Genomic DNA, 20,118 nt, shown 5'->3' on the forward strand with positions numbered 1-20,118 from the left:
TCTCAATGTCCTTTTTGAATTGTGGTGCCCAGAACTGGACACAATATTCCAGGTGGGGCCTGACCAGAGCAGAATACAGTGGCACTATTACTTCTCTGGATCTAGACACTATACTTTTATTGATGCAGCCTAAAATTGCATTGGCCTTTTTAGCTGCCGCATCGCACTGTTCACTCATGTTCAACTTATGGTCTACTTGGACTCCCAGATCCCTTTCACATGTAGTTTCATTCAGCCAGGTGTCCCCCATCCTATATCTGTGCATTTTATTTTTCTGCCCTAAGTGCAGTACCTTACATTTCTCCGTGCTGAATTTCATTTTGTTAGCTTTGGCCCAGCTTTCTAGTCTATTCAGGCCATTTTGAATGTTGATCCTGTCCTCTAGAGTATTAGCTATTCCTCCTAATTTGGTGTCATCTGCAAATTTGATAAGTATGCTCCCAATTCTATGATCCAGGTCATTGATAAAGATGTTGAATAACATCTTATTCAACAATGGAAGAGTGGAGATAGAAGGAAGACACATCAACAATCTATGATAGGCTAACGACACCATACTACTATCAGAAAACCTCATGGACCTGGAACAAGATCAAGGTGGGAAAAGTGCAAAGGCAAGCTTGTTGCTGAACACGAAGAAAACAAAAATAATGGCCATGGGGGATGTACATAAATTCAACCTAGAGAATGAGGAAATCAAAATAATTAAAGATTTCCCATACCTTGGATTAAACATTGATCAGAAAGGATACTTCAGACACAAAATCACAAGGCTAGGAATGGGCAGCGATGAAAGAACTAGAGAAGATGCCAAAGCGTAAGGATATATAACTTAGCACAAAAATTAGAATCGTACAAGTCCAGTGTGTTTCCTAATAGCACGTACAGATGTGAGAGCCGGGCAGTGAAAAAAGTAGATGAAATGAAAAGAAACTCTTTTGGGGTGATGCTGGAGAGGAGTGCTGAGGATACCACGGACAGCCAAAAAGATAAAGAAATGGGTCCTTGAACAAATCAAGCCTGGAAGCCAAGATGATTAAACTGAGGTTACTGTACTTGGCCACATAATGAGAAGGCATGATTCACTGAAAAAGACAATAATGCTAGGGAAGGTCAAAGGTAGTAGAAAAGGAGGAAGACCACATGCCAGATGGATAGACTCAATTAGGGAGGCCATGGGCATGAATCTATAAGACTTAAGCAAAGCAGTGGAAAATAGGGGGTCTTGGAGATATGTCAACCACAGGGTCGCCATGAGTCAAGATCGACTCGAGGGCAGTTAACAGCACCAACAACACATAATCTCATGTTATGTCCAAAGTACGACACCCTCATTTAGTAATTCTCACTTCTAGTGAGAATTCTAGATTGGTTTGCTTTATGACCCATTCATTTCTCTATAATAGAACTGTTTATTTAATGGGATTAAAAAACAAACTTTTGTGTCAAATAGGTTTTAGGTGCATTTTGTTGTAAGCCCCCCACTCTGGGTCCCATATCTGAAGAAAGACTGGATATTTATTAAATATATAAAAATATAAATAACTTAATGCCAGACATATGCAGGGGCAGAAACATACTTCTGAGTGTTTGCCTATGTTAAAAGCTTTGACACTTATGGTCTTTGTAAGTCAGAATGACCTAAAGGAACAGAAGAACAAAAAGAAGACATGAGCACACAGGAACAAAGGTCTCTTTGATATGCAAGATGTTAAGAGGAAGAGAAATCTCAATGGAAGGGAGTAAACTTTGCAGTACAGCCTAGAGCCTAAAATAGTACAGTTCGGAAACTTTTCACAGTGACATGTGCTTGCGTTTGTTCATTAGTCCACACAGAGGTTTTCAGAGCACAGAGCTTGGAAAAACTCTCTTTTGATTTACAACTCCAAGAAAAAAAAAATCCTAGCCAGCATGGCCACTAGCTGGGGGATTCTGGGAGATGTAGCCCAGTAATGGATCTGGGTTCCCATGGTAGTATGGCAGCAAGTCCAATTCAGGATCCAGTCCAAATTTTTAAAAAGCTATTCAAGTGTGGTGTAGAAGTATAAGTGTTGGACTACGACTCTAGAGATTAGAGTTCGATTCCCTGCTCAGCCATGAAACACACTGGGTGATCTTGTGCTTATCACACTCTCTCAGCCTCAGGGTAAGGCAATGGCAAACCTCCTCTGAGTCCTGACAAGAAATGATAGTGTCACTTAGGGTCACCAAAAGCTGTACATGACTTGAAGATACCTAACAACAAAATCCAAGATAATAAACCTCACCCCCACCCAAAAATATAGATTTAGCACCTTCCACAGTTTTACCACCCTAGTGACGTGAAAGCCACCAGCCACCACTGAGTCCAAAAAAGTGACTTTCCAACCTTTGCTGATATGTAATTTCTTTCTCATGGAAAGGGCTGTGCTCTTCTTTCTATCATTTCCTACATAGCAATCCCCAATAAATATAGTTGGAACATGTTCCCTGATTTCAATATAAACCCGTGTCCCAGAAAAACCATCAAGATATAAGTGACTCCATGACTCACAGTTTCATTCTGATATCAGTAAAGAGAAAACAGGAGGATCTACCTCGAGGCCAAAACACAAGGTCTTCTCTGCCAAATATTTTACGCCATAATTCATTTCTGCCAAAGGAACATCAGAGTTCTGAAGCATCCCTTTTTTAGATCACAAATCCCAGAACCCGCCAATGGCCATGCTGGTTAGGGGACTGTGGCACTTGTAGGCTGCTGTCATAAGCACAACTAAAGCAGTTTGACACCACTTTAATTGTCATGGCTCTATTCTATGGAATCCTGAGATTTGTAGTTTGTTGTGGCACCAGAGCTCTCCGACAGAGAAGGCTAGATATCTCACAAAAATACAAATCCCAGAATTTCCTAGCATTGAGTCATGGCAGTTAAAAGTAGTGCCAAACGGCATTAATTCTGCAGTGCAGATGCAATCCTTAGGGGTTTTTTAAATAAACTTTTTCAAGCTCTGAAGGATATAAACTTTGAAGAACACAAAACATACCACATATTTAACCAATGGAGAAATTTAATTAATTAATTAATTAATTTGTATCCTGCTTTTCTCCCAAAATTGGGACTCAGAGCAGCTTATACTCTAAAAACCTACAATTAAAAAATTACAAAAAGACTGTTCTTTCCCAAGTATGATATAATTTCCTTCTCTCTCTATAATGCAGGGCTCGATTGCTGGTAAGTGGAATCACCTGAAGGAGGTTAAACATCTGGCATCCATCAGTGGTTGTTTTGTGCATATGTAGTTTTGCCTTCTTTAATCCACATGCACCTGGAGAAGGAAGCTAAGTGACTAAAGGACTAATAAATAAATAAAAATAAAAATTTTATTTGTATACCGCCCTTCCTATGATCAGGGCGGTGAACAACAATCAAAACAATACAGCATATCAACAACAAATTAAAACAAAAATTAACATAGACAACAATACAAATAACAATACAACTGTTAAAACCAATATTAAAAACCCCCACCAGCCAGCTACCCCTGCTGTCGGGGCGGGGGGGGGGAAACTAGCTGGAACTTATATCGGGGAATGCTGATCGAAACAGGAAGGTTTTCAACTCCTTCCTGAACTGGGCCAGGGAGGTGGCCGAGAGGAGCTCTATGGGCAGCGTATTCCAGAGGGTCGGGGCGATGATGGAGTATGACCTCCTTGTTGTGGAGGCTAATCTAGCCCTTGGGAACCTCAGTAGTTGCTGCCCAGATGTTCTGAGGGTGCGGGGCGGAATGTATGGGGAGAGGCGGTCCTCAAGGTATCCTGGGCCCAAGCCATGTAGGGCTTTATAGGTTATAACCAACACCTTGTATTGCGCCCGGAAGCGAATAGGCAGCCAATGTAGATCTTTAAGTACAGGTGTAATATGACCGGCCCTGGAAGTGCCAGTGACCAGTCTGGCTGCCATGTTCTGTACCATCTGTAGCTTCCGGGTGTGGTACAAGGGTTGCCCCATGTAGAGCGTGTTGCAGAAATCCAATCGAGAGGTTACCAGAGCATGTACTACCGTTTCAAGGTCTCCCTGGGCCAGATATGGGCGCAGCTGGCGAATAAGCCGAAGCTGATAACAGGTGCTCTTGACCGTCGCATTCACCTGAGCCGTGAGGTGAAGCAACGAATCGAGAAGCACCCCCAGACTGGGCACAGAGTCCTTCACAGGAAGCGTGATCCCGTTCAGGACAGGTGGAACCACCGCTATTCCTGGACCAGGGGAACCTATCACAAGTACCTCCGTTTTCTCTGGATTCAGACTGAGTCGGTTTTCCCTCATCCAGCCCATTACCGACTCCAGACAGGCCACGAGAGGAGAGACGCCATCCTCAGTCACTGCATCAGTCGGAGACATAGAGAAGACTATTTGGGTGTCATCAGCGTACTGATAACCCCGCGCCCCATGTCTCCGGATGATCTCTCCCAGTGGTTTCATGTAAATGTTGAAAAGCATGGGAGACAGAATGGCTCCTTGAGGGACCCCAGTTGTGAGGGCCCTCTTATCGGAGCACACGTCTCCCAGCTGCACCATCTGGAACCTCCCAGAGAGGTAGGAACGGAACCACTGGAGTGCAGTGCCCCCGATTCCCACCTCCGCCAGGCGCTCCAGAAGGATACCATGGTCTATGGTATCGAAAGCCGCGGAGATGTCCAAGAGCACCAACAGGGACACGCTTCCCCTGTCGATGCCCAGACGGAGATCATCGACCAAGGCGACCATGGCCGTCTCAACCCCGTAGCCCGCCCGAAAGCCAGTTTGAAATGGATCCAGATAATCTGTTTCATCCAAGACCGATTTAAGCTGGAGTGCAACCGCCCTCTCGATCACCTTCCCTAAAAATGGCAGCAGCGAGACTGGCCAATAATTACTATGCATCAGAGGGTCGAGGGAGGGCTTTTTTAACAGCGGTTTTATAGTGGCCAATTTCAAGCTGGATGGAAATTGCCCATCCCTCAAAGATGTATTAATAATCCGGTGTAACATCGAGGTTACCACCGGTCCCCCCTGAGCCGCTAGCCATGAGGGACAGGGATCGAGGGAGCAGGTTGTCTTCCGAACGCTTCCAAGGATCTTGTCCACATCATCGGTACTGACCAACACAAACTGATCCAGTTTAATGGAGTCCACGGAGGCTCTGGATGCCTCTACCCTTGGTTCTGCCCTAATGCCGGCGTTAAGACCTTCGCTTATCCGAGAGGTTTTATCCGCGAAGAAGTTGTTAAATTGGTCACAGCAGGCCTTAGAAGGTTCAAGGATCTGGTTCAGGGTGGGAGGGAGCTGAGTTAGCTCCCTAACCACCCTGAACAACTCTGCTGGACGCGACTCCGCGGATGCGACACGAGCACCATAGAATGAGTTCTTAGCTGCTCGTATCGCCTCTCCGTAGTCCTCCAAAAGGTGGTCTAGGAGAGCCTTGTCGGCTAAGCGTAGGTGTTTCCGACTGACAATGAGATCTAGAATGCATATACACTGTGGAAATAATGCAGTTTGGCATCACTTTAACTGAAATGGCTCCATCCTACAGTATCCTGGGATTTGTAATTTTGGAAGGCATCAGTACTCTTTGACAGAGAAGGCTAAAGACCTGGTAAATCTACGAATCCCAGGATTCCATAGGATGGAACTACAGCACTTAAAGCAGTATCAAACTGCATTATTTCTACAGTGTAGAACAGTAGTTCCCAAACTCTGATCCTCCATTTGTTTTGTGCTTCCCTTCCCAGAAGCCCCAGCCAACATGGCCAGCAGAAAGAAAGAAAGGAAGGAAGGAAGGAAGGAAGGAAGGAAGGAAGGAAGAGGAGAATTCTGGGAACTGAACTCCAAAACATCTGGAGGACCAAGAATCATTGGTGTAGACCCCTAGTGACAATGGGATGTGTGTATATAAACCTGGCTACATTTTGAGACCTGTAAGTACTTTATCTCAGTCCTTTCACCATCACAGGCACATTTCACAAGGACATGGGAGAGAGTCTTCTTAGTGGCTGCTCCCAAAATTATGGAATTGCCTCCAATGGGATGCTAGGTTGACCTCCTTCTCTCCTCTCTTTCTGCCAGCAGGCAAATACACAGTTTTATTTAAATAGCCATTGCAGAAGAATCTATCTATCTATCTATCTGATTTATAACCTGCCTTTCTTCTAAAATGGGACTTAAAGTGGCTTACAACCTAAGTTTAATGTTTAATGGGGTATGCTATACTTAACTCTTCACAATTATGTTTTAAATGGTTTTTAAATTGTTTGAAATTCATGTTTTTAATTTGATCTCTTTTTCAACTTTGCACACACATACAACTTTAGTATGGTCAAAGATCAGCAAATCAACAATAGAGATAACAGGTATAACAAACTACCCAGTTAAAAAAAAACCCAGGGAGATAAAAGTCACTAGCTAGCAGATTAAAATACTGGTAACTGCCTTTGCACCACTATGAGAATAATTCAGTAATGTAACGAAACAGCAGTCACATTCAAAGAAGTAAAAAAAAGTTGTTTGTTTGTTTGAAGGATTTATATCCCATCTTTCTCCTACAATGGGATCCAAGGAGGGTAAAAGGAAACTGATGACATGCTAGTAGAAATATCTCAACAAGGTCTGCTATCTTTGGTTTATTAAATGGTTTTAACTTTTGCATTTTAGATAGTTTTTGCTCTATTTTGTTTGAACCTATTTTGTTTCATCCAGACTTTTTCATCTTTGGAGGAATGCAAGATCTAAATGAATGAGTGGATGAAAAAAGTAGATAAGTTTCTAGAGCACATCATCTGCAATTTTTCTACCTGCCACCACCTGCCAAAAGGCAGTACTGGAAACAAATTCTGAAACAGGATTAGGCACAGATTTCAGCAAACTTTCTGAACAGGATTTTTGATCCGTTGGCATCTTGCTCACTACTGTATATGTGACATTCTGCCCACACATGGCACTGTTTTCTTTGAAAAAGCACATAAACCATAGGAACGTGGTCCCATGTGATGAACCTGAATTTATCCGTTTTGGTCTTTGCATATACAGCTTTCAGGCACCAGAAAGCTAAAACAATTTATGTCCTCAATTAGTCAGATCCCATCTACAGTCGCAGAAAGTATGCAAAGGCTGAAGATGCTACAGGAATGCCTCACTTCATACTATCACACTATCTATATGGACCATACACAAAGCTTTGAAAAGCGGGTTTTCTAGGCTGCAGCTCCCAGAATACTCACCACTACCAGCATAGACATGAATTACTTTTTCTTTGCAAATAGTTACTCTTCTACACTCTGTAATCAAGAGGGAGAATTCTGAACACACACAAACAGCAAATGGGAATTGTTCCAAACCATTTGAGCATCCTAATTTTTGCATTAGGCATACAATGTCAGGCTACCTAGCACTCAGTTATACAGCCATTTGTCAAAGTATCAAAACCTCACAGAAACATATGGGAGAAAAACTCCAATGCAATTAGACTGGGTTTGTAGAACCAAAAGCTCCCCTGGCTTCTGGTCATTTCCAAGCACATTGAAAAAGCAGTGATGTAGATTCAAGTCAGCTGACTCAGACTGAAGTTGGACTCAAGTAGCTTCAATGACCTGACTTGGCAAAAATGGCACACTGACTTGACTCGACTTGAGACCTGTTTATATTTAGTGACTGACTTGCTGGTGCCATTCACTTCAAGCAGCAGGCAAGATCTGCCCACAAAGTGCGGGGTGCATTTCTCTGAAGGGAAAGGCAAATGCATTAGGAAGTGATCTTGAGGCAGAAGGATCCTTTTAAAGCTTTTAAAAAGCTTTAGAAGGCTCTGACATGCCGCAGAGACAGGCTGCCAATAAGACCTCACCCCTACCTTAAACACATTGCCTTACACGCTTGCTGTTCCCTCTGAGAAGTGCATCCTGCCTCCTTTTGTGAAGCTGAAGGCTTTCATGGCCAGCATCCATAGATTTCTGTGGGTTTTTCAGGCTATGTGGCCATGTTCTAGCAGTTTCTTTCTGACGTTTCGCCAGCAACTATGGCTGGCATATTCAGAGAATGTTTGCCTGGAAAGGACTTGGCTATACTGTATGAAACTCTGCCAGAACATGGCCACATAGCCCGAAAAACCCACAAAAACCTGCCTCCTTTTATTTCTATTAAAAATTGGCTCCTAGACTTGAGACTTGGCTTGAAAGCATCTTGCAAGAACTTGAGACTTGTAGATAGAGACTTGAGATGTGGACTAAAAGACCTGAATGCATAGAATCATAGAGTTGGAAGTGACCAAGTGATCAAAAAAGTTGTTAAGATGGATCTCTTCTGGCAGGACTTTCCTGAATAGACACATGGCCACCAAAGAGAGAAAGTAATGGATGGATCCCGTTTGCTGTTTGCTTATCTATTGTTGTTTGTTTGTTTTTATCTATTGTTTACATTGTTATTTATTTTTTAAAATGTTTTAAGGTGTAAAATGTTTAATTCTATTTTAAGGGAGGGAGGGTTGGGGGATAAAATTTATACAATTTTTTAATGCTGTCAGCTGCCCCGATTGCCTGAGTGCAGATGGGGTGGGATATAAATACCTTTTATTATTGTTGTTGTTCTTGTTATTATTACTACCACAAGGGCCATCCAGCCCAACTCCCCTGCCATGCAGGAACACACAAAGCACCCCCAACAGATGGCCTCTGTTTAAAAACCTCCGAAGAAGGAGACTCCATCATTTTCCACGGGAGTGTGTCCCACTGTCAAACAGCTCTTACTCTCAGGAAATTCTTCCTGATGCCAAGGTGGAATCTCTTTTCCTCTGCTTCATGTCCTATTCCCTGGAGAAGCAGAAAACAAGCTAGCTCCATCCTCAGTATGACACCCCTTCAAATACTTAAACAGGGCTATCATACCTCTTAACCTTCTCTTTTCCAGCTCCCTAAGATTCTCCTGATAGGGCATGGTTTCTAGACCCTTAACCATTTTGGTTGCCCTCCTCCAGACTTTCTGATTAAAAGTGCTAGTTATGACATACTGCTCAAGTCCAGGCTATCTAAAGGACCGTATCTCTCCGTATGAGCCTGCCTGTGTCCTGAGACTTTTAGGAGAGACCCTTAGTTCCACCACATTCCAAGTCACAGCTTGTGGGGATGCAAGGCAGCGTCTTCTCCATGGTGGCCCCTAAGCTATGAAACTCCCCTTCCAGAAAAGCCAAAACGGCCCCCTATTTGCTGTCCTTCCACAGCATTTTTAAAACTGAAGCACTGATAGTTTATTTTATAGAGCCATTTTTCAAACTGGAGATTAAAGGGCTGAGGGACTAGCAGAAACACGGATTGGGGGTGCTTGCAACCCATCAGGTGTATTTTCCCTATCCTTCATCTACATAAACCTCACAGTATGCAAGCAATATTGATGCTACATGGGGAAATCATAGCATACTCTTTGTTGTTGTTGTTCCCACAAGATTTTAATAATTTATCATTTAGAACCATTTTTCAAACTGGAGATTAAAGTGCTGAGGGACTAGCAAAAACAAGAGTTCGGGTTGCTTGCATTCCATAGGTTTGATTTTCCCTATCCTTCATCTACATAAACCTCACAATGTGCAAGCAATATTGATGTCGCAGGGGGAAATCAGAGTATATCCGTTATTGTTGTTGTTATTTTGTGTTTTCAAATCGTTTCTGACTTATGGTGCCTTTAAGGTAACCCTATCATGCGGTTTTCTTGGCAAAATTTATTCAGAGGATGTTTGGCATTGCCTTCCCTTGAGGCTGAGAGCATGTGACTTGTCCAAGGTCACCAGTGGGTTTTATGGGTGAGGGGGGAATCGAATCCTGGTCTCCAGAATCATAGTCCAACACTCAACCATTACACCACACTGGCTCTCCTGACTAGTAAAAACTGGAAAATGCTGCACTCTTTCTTATTCTGCTTTGTTTTCAAGCCCCTACATCTATATTTCTGGCACTTTATAGGCTTGTTCAGCATCTCTGCTTGCAGCTTGGAATGAATATACGTATCATTTCACCTCATAAAATATACTATTCCCCCTGCAGGAAAACACTGGGTTGACTGGGAAATGATTCCATCAAGGCACTCAAAGCAAGAATCTAAGTAAGAGGAGAATAACATAATTCATATGCATCAAACAGACCGGGGGAGCATGAGGAAACTGCCTGTGAGCTTACCTTTTGTGTCTAGACTGAGCTGAAAGATCAGACAACATAATACACAGAGACAGGAAGGAGGAACTCTGTTGCAAGGTCATGTGATAAATGTTTCTGGTATACCACTTCTCACGCTCTACTTTCTGCTCACTTTAAGAAACAAACTTGCTCCCTGTGGACATTAAGCTACCTTCTCCTCACTTCAGAGGGTTGTCTTCTGATCATCCTGAAATGCCTGGGCCCAGTCTGCATGGGCCAAATAAAATGGCCTTTACCTGTCCTCTTGATGGGGAGATCAGATGACACATGGCCCAAACCCTAGTTCTGGTTCACAGACTGAACAACATCCAGCCTGTTCAGCACTTGAACCAGGATATGCTGTTGGGTGCCTTCAAGTCATTTCTGGTTTATGGCGACCCCAAGGCGACCCTATCATGGGGTTTTCTTGGCAAGTTTCTTCAGAGGGGATTTCCCATTGCCATTGTGAGGCTGAGAGAATGTGACTTGCCCAAGATCACCCAGTGGGTTTATATGGCTGAGCCAGAATTCGAATTCTGGTCTCCAGAGTCGTAGTCCACTGCTCAAACCACTACACCATGCTAACTCTCCTAGAACCAGGGTATACCCCCCTTAAAATGAATTAACATACTTCACAGTTGCTCAGTTCCGGGAAGATACGCAGACTTCTGTTCCAACGCAGGACAACTGTTTAAAATGCATCCTGCTCTGTTGTCTGGCGCATCCACTGCTGCTGCCAGTTGCTTGCTCTAATGTTAAAGGAAGGCACCCAGCCATGTGATCAAAACTGGATGCCATATTCTGACTTTAGAGTTAAGTGAGCCGCAAAAGTGGCAGACATGGTGGGCAGCTCAGTGGGACACACATGAAAACAGCTGCCTGATACTGGATCAGAAGACAAGGTAATAGGGACAGGTCAGGGCAAATCCAGGGCCAAGGTAAAATCATACTCATAGAACTGGAAGCGACTACAAGGGCCATCCAGTCCAACCCCCTGCCATGCAGAAACTCACAATCAAAGCATCTCCAACAGATAGCCATGCAGCCTCTGTTTAAGAACCTTCAAAGCATGAGACTCCACCACGCTCCGAGGAAGGAGTGTGTTCCACTGTTGAACAGCTTTTACTGTCAGGAAGTTTCTCCTAATGTTAAGGTGGAATCTCCTTTCCTGTAACTTGCATCCATTGTTCCGTGTTCTAATCTCTGGAGCAGCAGAAAACAAGCTTGTTCCATCCTCAATGTGACACCCCTTCAAATACTTAAACAGAGCATTCATATCACCTCTTAACCATCTCTTCTCCAGGCTCAACATTCCCAGCTTCCTAAGTCTTTCTTCATAAGGCATGGTTTTCAGACCCTTTACCATTTTAGTCGCCCTTCTCTGGACACACTCCAATTTGTCCACATCCTTTTTGAATTGTGGTGCCCAGAACTGGACACAGTATTCCAGGTGAGGCCTGACCAAGGCAGAATAGAGTGGCACTATTACTTCCCTTGATCTAGACCAGGGGTAGGCAACCTTTTTGAGCAAGGGGCCGGGTTGCTGTCCCTCAGACAACTGGGGGGCCGAAGCCAAAAAATAAATAATTAAATAATTTTAAAAATTAAATAAATAAATAAACCGGGACAAATGTAGGACAAAATTTTCAAACGGAGGACACTTTTTATAAAAAAATGGAGGACACGCAAAAAAAATTGCTGATTTTTTAAAAAATGTTAATATACATGCATGTTTCGGAGGCTTCTATAGACAATTGCCCCCCTTGCCCACCGCTTGCCCCCCCTTGCCCGCCTCCTCCTGATAGGCCAAAGGCCCCACACCCTCACACGAGAGGCCAAAGGTTCTGGCGGCAAGGGCTGGGGCCGGTCCCAAGGCCTTGCCGGGCTGCATCCAGCCTGCGGGCCGCAGGTTGCCTACCCCTGATCTAGACACTATACTTCTATTGATGCAATCTAAAATAGCATTTGCCTTTTTCCTCCATGCAGTCCCTGGAGTATCCTGGCCAGAGCAGACAGGTCCTTGGTTAACACAATCCACAACCTGTTTCAGTGCTGCAATACACATTTTGTAATACTGTACATACACTAGACCTCTCTTGACAGTGGCCACGTTCTAGAAGAGTTTCTTCCTGACATTTCACTTGCATCTCTGGCTGGCATCTTCAGAGAATGCTTGCCTGGAAAGGAGTTTGGTGTGTGACCCTGGGAAGGAAGAAGTGATTTGCATGTGGATTGTTCTGTTGCTAATGGCAGGCCTCAGGGTGGGAGGGACCTTGGGATTATTATTGGTCATAAACTGAGCATAAGCCAGCAGCATGATGCTGCAGCAAAGAAGGCAAATGCTATCTTAGCCTGCAATAATAGAACCATAGTTTTCAAGTCAGGGGAAGTAACAGTCCCACTATAATTTATCCTGGTCAGGCCTCATTAGGACTTCATACTGTTCTGGGTGCCTTATTTTAAGACCGTTATAGATAGGTTGGGGCAGGTTCAGAGAAGGGCAACAAGGATGATAAGAGGTATGGAAGGCAAAACATATGAAGAAGAGGTAGAAAGAGCTGGGCATGTTCAGCTTAGTGAAGAGAAGATTGCATGCTTCAAGGGCTTTCACAAAGAGGAGGTGGAGGCTTGTTCTCTGCTGCCTCAACAAAGTAGAACTATGGTAGGTCTGATGGTTTTATGTTATAAGATAGTAGATCTCCATTGAAGGACCCAACCTGGCATAGTGGTTTGAGTTTTGGACTTCAGTTCTGGAGACCAAGGGTTGAACCACCACCACCCCGGCCATGAAACCCACTGGGAGACCTTGGCCAAGTTACATGCTCTCAGCCTCAGGGGAAAGCCATGGCAAACTTCCTCTTAAGAAATCTAGGCACACAATAACAACAGAGCATATATTTAGGCATAAAATTCAGCACTCGCTGAGGAAAGGGGGGAGAGTTTAATGTGAAAGTGATGAAGTCACATACTCTCAGCCTCTGAGGAAAGCCATGGCCATTCTCCTCTGAAGAATTCTTGCCAAGAAAAACCCTTCAGGTCGACATAAGTTGGAAAGGACTTGAAAGCACAAAAGAACAATAGAGCCTGAATACAGGCACAAAACTGAGCAGAAAGGGGCAGGGTGCAATCTGAAAAATGATGAAGTCACATACTCTCGGCCTCATCAAAGGGCAATGGCAAGCCTCCTCGAAAAACTAATGCCAAGAAAAGCCTTTGGAAGGGACTTGAATTGGAAGGGACTTGAAAGACACACCACCACAACAACAGAGCCTGCATCTAGGCATGAAATTGAGCATCTGCTGGGGAAAGGGGTAGGGTGCAATGTGAAAATGATGAAGCCACATACTCTCAGCCTGAGGAAGAGGGGGTGCAATGTGAAAGATGAGAGAGGAATGGGGACCCCTCTTCTGCAAAGCTCCCCTGGGAAGAAAGGGGCTTCCTCCCTTTTTTCCTTTGGAGCTGGAGCTGCCAAAGCCCCAACTGTGCGCAAAGCTCCTCCAGCCACGTGGCTGTCACAATCCCAACTAAAATGGAGGGGAAGAGGCAAGAAGAGGCCCCAAATAGCCCCACGAGGCCCCCAAGCAACTGGTGGTAGGGCAGAGCAGGAAAATGCAACCCCCACACCCTCCAAAAGGTTTGCATTTGGAGGCACAAGGAAGGGGAAGGGTGGAGGCAGGCTTGGGTTGCATCATGCAACTTTTCAAGGCCTCCGGAGAACTTTGTTGCTTCTTTCATTTTCTTTTGCAACATGCAATGCACAGCAGCCTCCCAATGTCATGAACCTAGAAGTCCTGGGGGTGGGAGCATGCAAAGGCCCAAATACCTCCTCGTCCCCTTTATTGTGATCCTCCAGAAGAGGGAGAAGGTTGGAGGCCACCCCATGGCAAAATGCAATTCAAAGTCTTGGGGGAAATGGAAGAGAGGGAGAGGATCATTGGCCAAAGGAAAGGAAAGGGGCTTTTTCCCCCCAAAAGTAGGGAAACCCCCCCCAAGGGCTTAAGGGAGAGCTCTGAGGAAGATTGGGGAAGCGGGGAATTAAAAAATAGGGATCCACCCCCCAAAAATAAAAACAAGGAAGAGCCACTAAAACTCAGTCCTTGGTCTAAAAACTCTTCCATAAGAGCGTGCAAAGATAACTTATCAAAGAGGAGCAACTGACTCATAAATGTATTTAGTGTAATTATTTATTTAGCTCTCCCCCTCATTGGTCACTCTCCAAGGGATCCATGATCGCCTAACACTATTCTTCCCAATCCCAAAGCAAACCCTCCATTCCCCTTCCTTCCTTCGTCTCTTTCCTTATTCCTTCCTTTCCTTCCTCCATCCCTCCTTTCCCACCCCTTTCCAAAGAGGTCTAGCCCAAATATTCCTCCTCTCCAGTCTTTCCAATGTGCCAATCCATCTTACACACACCACACACGCGCACACACATAGCCCATTTGCACAACTAGTTTGGATAAGGAGTCTCCATTCTCTTTAGATCAGAAGACCTAAATCATCACAGAAATATATTTTTTCCAAAGTGTTCTTACCCAGCCTTTTTCCTTCAACCATCAAGCATGTATACACACACACACTCACACACACTTGCACAACAAGCTTGGACAAGGAGTCCCCCATTCACCTTGGATCAAAGACCTAATTCATCACAGAGACATGTATTTCCCCCAAGTGTTCCTTCCCTCCAGCTCCAAACACTCCTTTTTAAACCCAGCCACCAATCTTGTAGACACAGTCACAAACACACACCATTTGGACAACAAGCTTGAACAAGGAATCCCATTCTCCTTGGATCAGAAGACCTAAATCATCACAGAAATATATTTCCTCCAAGTGTTTTCCCCAATTCCAAGCACACCTTTCCCCCCCACAACCACCAAGCAAGACACACACACACACAATCTGCTGGCTTCCTAATGCAAATGCCTTTTGCTACACAACACAGATGCAAGAAATGTCCAAAATCCAGAGGCCCTTTTCCAGGTCAAGTCCTCCATTTCAACCTTCTGTCCAGGAGGAATTCCAAAAGGTCCTCCATTTTGAGCATGATTAAGAAAGATGGATTTCCAGTTTCTCTGAGGGCTTTCCTTTGATAAGGTCCTCCATTGTTCTTGATAGTCCTACATTTTGTGGTGCTATGTCTTCTTTTGTGATGGAGACCTCTGTTCACCCTGCCCTTTTCCTCTCTGTTTCTCTGACACACGCTCAACCCCTTTCCCTCACTCCCAGGGCCATAGAGACACAGGCCCCATCTCTCTAGCCATATTGTATCCAGAGATAGATGTGTGTACATGTATATTCATGTGTGTGTGTGTGTGGTGTTTTATTTTAATCTGTCGTTTATATATTTTTGTTGAATGATATTATGTATTATATTTTGTATTATATTCTATTTTCACGAATGTGAAAAGTATCAGGTCCACTTTATTTTAATTCTATTTTATGTACAGAGCTGTGTAAACTTACAGTACTCTATAAATAATGTTAATAATAATAATAATAATAATAATATGTATAGCCATGCCTCTGTGTGAGTGTATATATCCTTATGTGTGTGTATATATGTATGTCCATATGTGTGTATATGTATGTATATCCGTGTGTGTGTGTGTGTGTGTATATATATATCCATGTGAATGTGTGTATACATATGTGTGTATATATCTATGTGTATGCATATATATGTATAGCCGTGTGTGTGTGTGTGTGTGTGTGTGTGCATATATATATCCATATGTATGTGTGCATATATATATCTGTGTGTGTACATATATATCTGTATATCCGTGTGTGTGTGTGTGTGTATCTATATCTATCCATATGTATGTGTGTGTATATATGTGTGTGTGTATATGTATATATATCCATGTGTGTCATATATACATATATATATATATCCATGTGTGTGTACATATATCTCTGTATATCCATATGTATGTGTGTGGTGTGTGTGTGTATATATATATATCCATATGTATGTGTGTGGTGTGTGTGTGTGTATATATATATATCCATATGTATGTGTGTGGTGTGTGTGTGTGTATATATATATATCCATATGTATGTGTGTGGTGTGTACACACACACACACATATATATATATACATACATATATATGCATACTCTCTGGAGCCCACCATTCATCCCCCCCTTGAATCCCACTCAACAGAGAGAACTTCCCACACAACCGGCCCCCATTGTGTGTGTGTCCCCATATGGGCGCCCCAGACACCGCATTGTGGAGCAAAGGAGAAGCGGAGGAGGGAAACCCAGGGCCCCTCCAGAGAGCCATGCAAAACTAGGAACTCCTTCTCACGGAGGGAAGTTCGGACGGAGAGAGAGAATGAGAGAGAGAGAGAGAGAGAGAGAGAGAGGGAAGGAAGGTGGAGGTAGATTCATTGTTAAAAAGCAGGCGATGCAACTGAGGGAGGCCATCCCAAGGCTGAGGGGAGAAGAGGAGGAGGAGGAGGAGGAGACCCCCAAGAGACCCAGGAGGAAGAAGGCAAGGCTGCAACTCACTCACTCTCCTCATGAAGCTCAGGGACGGAGGGATCTCAATATGGCAGCGGCAGCAGCAGCAGCACCAACACCTCCAGGAAGGAAGGAGGAAGGAGGGGGACAATATGTGTCACACCGACCGGCAGCAGCTGCCCCGGGCTTCGCCTGCCCTCCCTGGCTGCGCAAGAGCAGCAGCAGCAGCAGCAGGAGCCTGTCTGTCGGCCCCGCCCCTCCCTCTCTCCCTCCCTCCCTCTCTCTCCATAGCAACAAGGCGCCCAAGCCTCTGGCTCCACCCCCCTCCGCCGCTGCCTCTGCAGCAGCCTCCCCAAAAGCCCGCCTTTCCCTCACGCGCAGGACTTTGCCCACCCCCCTCCTCTGCAATTGGAACGGCCCTCGCGCCTCCACTCTCCTCCTCCTCCTCCTCCGGCGGCGGCGGCGGCGGGCGGACGGAACCATGGCTTCGAGGAAAAGGGGGGCGCGCGGCATCGCTTGGTGGGTTGGCTCGCCTCTGTCTGACTGTGTGTGTGTCTGTCTAAAAGAAACGCACACATACACAGACATTTACACATACACACACACATATGCTTACATATACATATACTGTGTGTGTGTGTGTGTATATATATATATATATATACACACACACATATACACACAGCATATACATATGCACACATATATGCATATATATATATATATACAGTATACACACACGCATATATATATTTATATAAATATACACATACATATACACATATGTGTGTATCTATACACACACACATATATACACACACATATATATACACACATATATGTGTAGCCATATATACACATATATACACACACACATATATATATACATATATATAGACTCACACACATATGCATTTTATATATATATATATATATATATACACACACACATAAAAGTAAACATTTCCCCTTTGACAAGATTGTGTAGTAGTGACCAGTACACACACACACACACTTGTTGTTGTGGGCCTTCAGGTTGTTTCTGACTTATGGCAAGCCTAAGGTGAACCTAAGGGGTTTTCATGGCAAGATTTGTCCAGAGGAGGCTTACCATTGCCTTCCCCTGAGGAGGCTGAGAGAGTGTGACTTCTTGCCCAAGGCTTCATGGCTGAGGAGGGATTCAAACCCTGGTCTCCAGAGACACAGCTCAACATCAAGCCACTACACCAGAGACATACACATACACGCACACACATATAGATGTGTATACACATACGTATATCTACACATACATATATATAAATACATGTAGAGAGATCTTGTAGCACCTTAGAGACAACTGAAAGAAAGAAGTTGGCAGCATGAGCTTTCATAGACTAAAGTCTTCTTCCTCAGATGTATTTGCATTGACCAAATGCATCTGAGGAAATAGACTGAAGTCTGTGAAAGCTCATGCTGCCAACTTCTTTATTTCAGTTCATCTTGAAGGTGCTACAAGATCTCTCTGCGTACTGAATCTACAAACTAGCACTGCTATATCTTTGAATTCATGTACATATACACTCGTCCCTCCACATTTGCTGGGGTTAGGGGCACAGGACCCCCGTGAATGTGGGAAAACCGCAGATATCAAAAACACTATTTCTTTTGCCTGAGAGAAGACCCCTCTAGGAATCTCTAGGTCCTCCAGTGCAACTCTGTGGTCGACATCTTGCAGTCGTTGACCATAGACTTGCCCTGGAGGAGCTACAGAAGCCTAGTGGAGAGAGCTCTCTAGGAATCTCTAGGTCCTTCAGTGTGACTTTTAGTTAAAGTTGACCATAGAGTTTCACTGGAGGAGGACCTAGATATTCCTAGAGAGACCATATTAATCAAATCCGTGAATGATCAAAGCTGCAAATGTGGAGGGACGAGCGTGTGTGTGTATGTGTATACACACACACACACAATAAACACCCACTAGCTCTACCTCATGGCAACCATCCCTACTTCCAAATGTGCAAAGGATGGCTGGTGTGGATTTTTATTTTGTGTAAGAAAAGAGAAAGGGTGAGTGTGGGAAAGAGAGTGGAAAAGTATAGTGAAAGACAATAACAAGTACACTGCAGAAATAATCCAGTTTGATACCACTTTAATTGCCCTGGCTCAATGCTAGGGAATTCTGGGAACTGTAATCTTGTTAGACATTGAGCCTTCTCTGTTAGCTCTGGTGCCACAAGAAAGACAATTCCCAGGATTCCCTAGCACTTAGCCAGGGCGGTTAAAGCTGTCTCAATCTGGATTATTTCTGCAGTGTGTTTTGGACCTTGACTGTCATAGAAACCAGGGCCTCAAGGCTCAGGATTGAATCTGGGAGTAGTACACCCAAACTGCAAATATGCATTTGCAGAGGATGTGTAATCCAATCCTGCACAGCACGAATGCCTTTCCCCTGATCTGCATTTCATCTGACCTGGAACACCACTGTGTTGTTCTGTTAAGCTTCATGACATGTGTGATAATCACAATGTGTGCGATAGCCTTTTGTGCAATCACATAATAAGGATGAGATAAGGACAGGAGCGATCCGCTTTGTTCCCATCCTTTGTCCCCCCATCTGATAATCTCCATAGTGCTGTAGCATTTGTTGCTGTTGTGTGTCTTCAAGTTATTTATGACCTACAGTGACCCATGTGGTTTTCTTGGCAAGATTTGTTCAGATGAGATTTGCCATTGCCTTCCCCTTTAACTGCCGCTTTAACTGCCATGGCTCAATGGAATTCTGGGATTTGTAGTTTTGTAATATATTTAGACTCAGAGCACTGCTGCGCCACAACAAACTACACATCCTGGGATTCTAAAGGATGGAGCCATGATAGTTACAGCAGTGTCAAACTGCATTCACTGTGCAGCTATAGTGATAAAATTGCATAGTATGAAACTAGGGCCCAAGGTCTAGAAGATTCAAATGGGTGTTTTGTTTTTGCCAATGAGATAAATCACCATTTATTTTTAATAAAACATCTTGCCACTTTGGGAGTGCTAAACCTCAAAAAACAAAGGCAAACAAAGGGGAGAGGTGGGTAAGAAGTCGTCATCATCATCATCATCTCAAAAGAAGCCCCCATGCTTTTGCATTAGGAACATTTCAAGTGTTGTTTTGGTAGAACGTGCCAAATGTAGTCCCAATTAAAAATGTTTTACATTGAGTCAGACCATTATTGGTTCATTTGAGCCAGTACTGTTGAGTTTTCCAGGGTTGCAGGCGTATTTCTTTTCCAGCCTTGCTAGGAAAAGCTGAGGAACAAACCACACACACACACACACACACACACACACACACACACACACACACCCTCCTGTTCTTGATCTCTTTTTCACATATGCACAAGCCTTTCAGATCTTGTCAAAATTTATTATGCTGTCAACAGTTAGAACTGGAATCTCTGAACTTTTCAGTGTGGCACTTGGAGATTTTTGTGGCATTTGGAGCTTCCAACC

The 20,118-nt window shown here is 43.9% G+C and overlaps 1 protein-coding gene across 2 annotated transcripts in view; it reads right to left on the minus strand.

The window, feature by feature from the left end:
- Positions 1-16,750, minus strand: part of LOC149310450 (forkhead box protein N2-like) — a 70,969-nt gene extending 54,219 nt beyond the window's left edge. Inside the window, exon 1 of one of the 2 annotated variants that reach the window (XM_089528971.1) lies at positions 16,691-16,750. The gene's annotated coding sequence lies outside the window, so the exon portion shown is untranslated. Of the gene's footprint in view, positions 1-16,686 lie in introns of both variants that reach the window. The other variant, XM_089528972.1, reaches the window with a different exon arrangement.
- Between the last annotated feature and the right edge of the window lie 3,368 nt (positions 16,751-20,118).

This window comes from Sceloporus occidentalis, unplaced genomic scaffold, assembly GCF_023333645.1.
Source record: "Sceloporus occidentalis isolate IW3139 unplaced genomic scaffold, rSceOcc1.0.p SCAF_6, whole genome shotgun sequence".
Taxonomy (NCBI): Eukaryota; Metazoa; Chordata; class Lepidosauria; order Squamata; family Phrynosomatidae; genus Sceloporus; species Sceloporus occidentalis.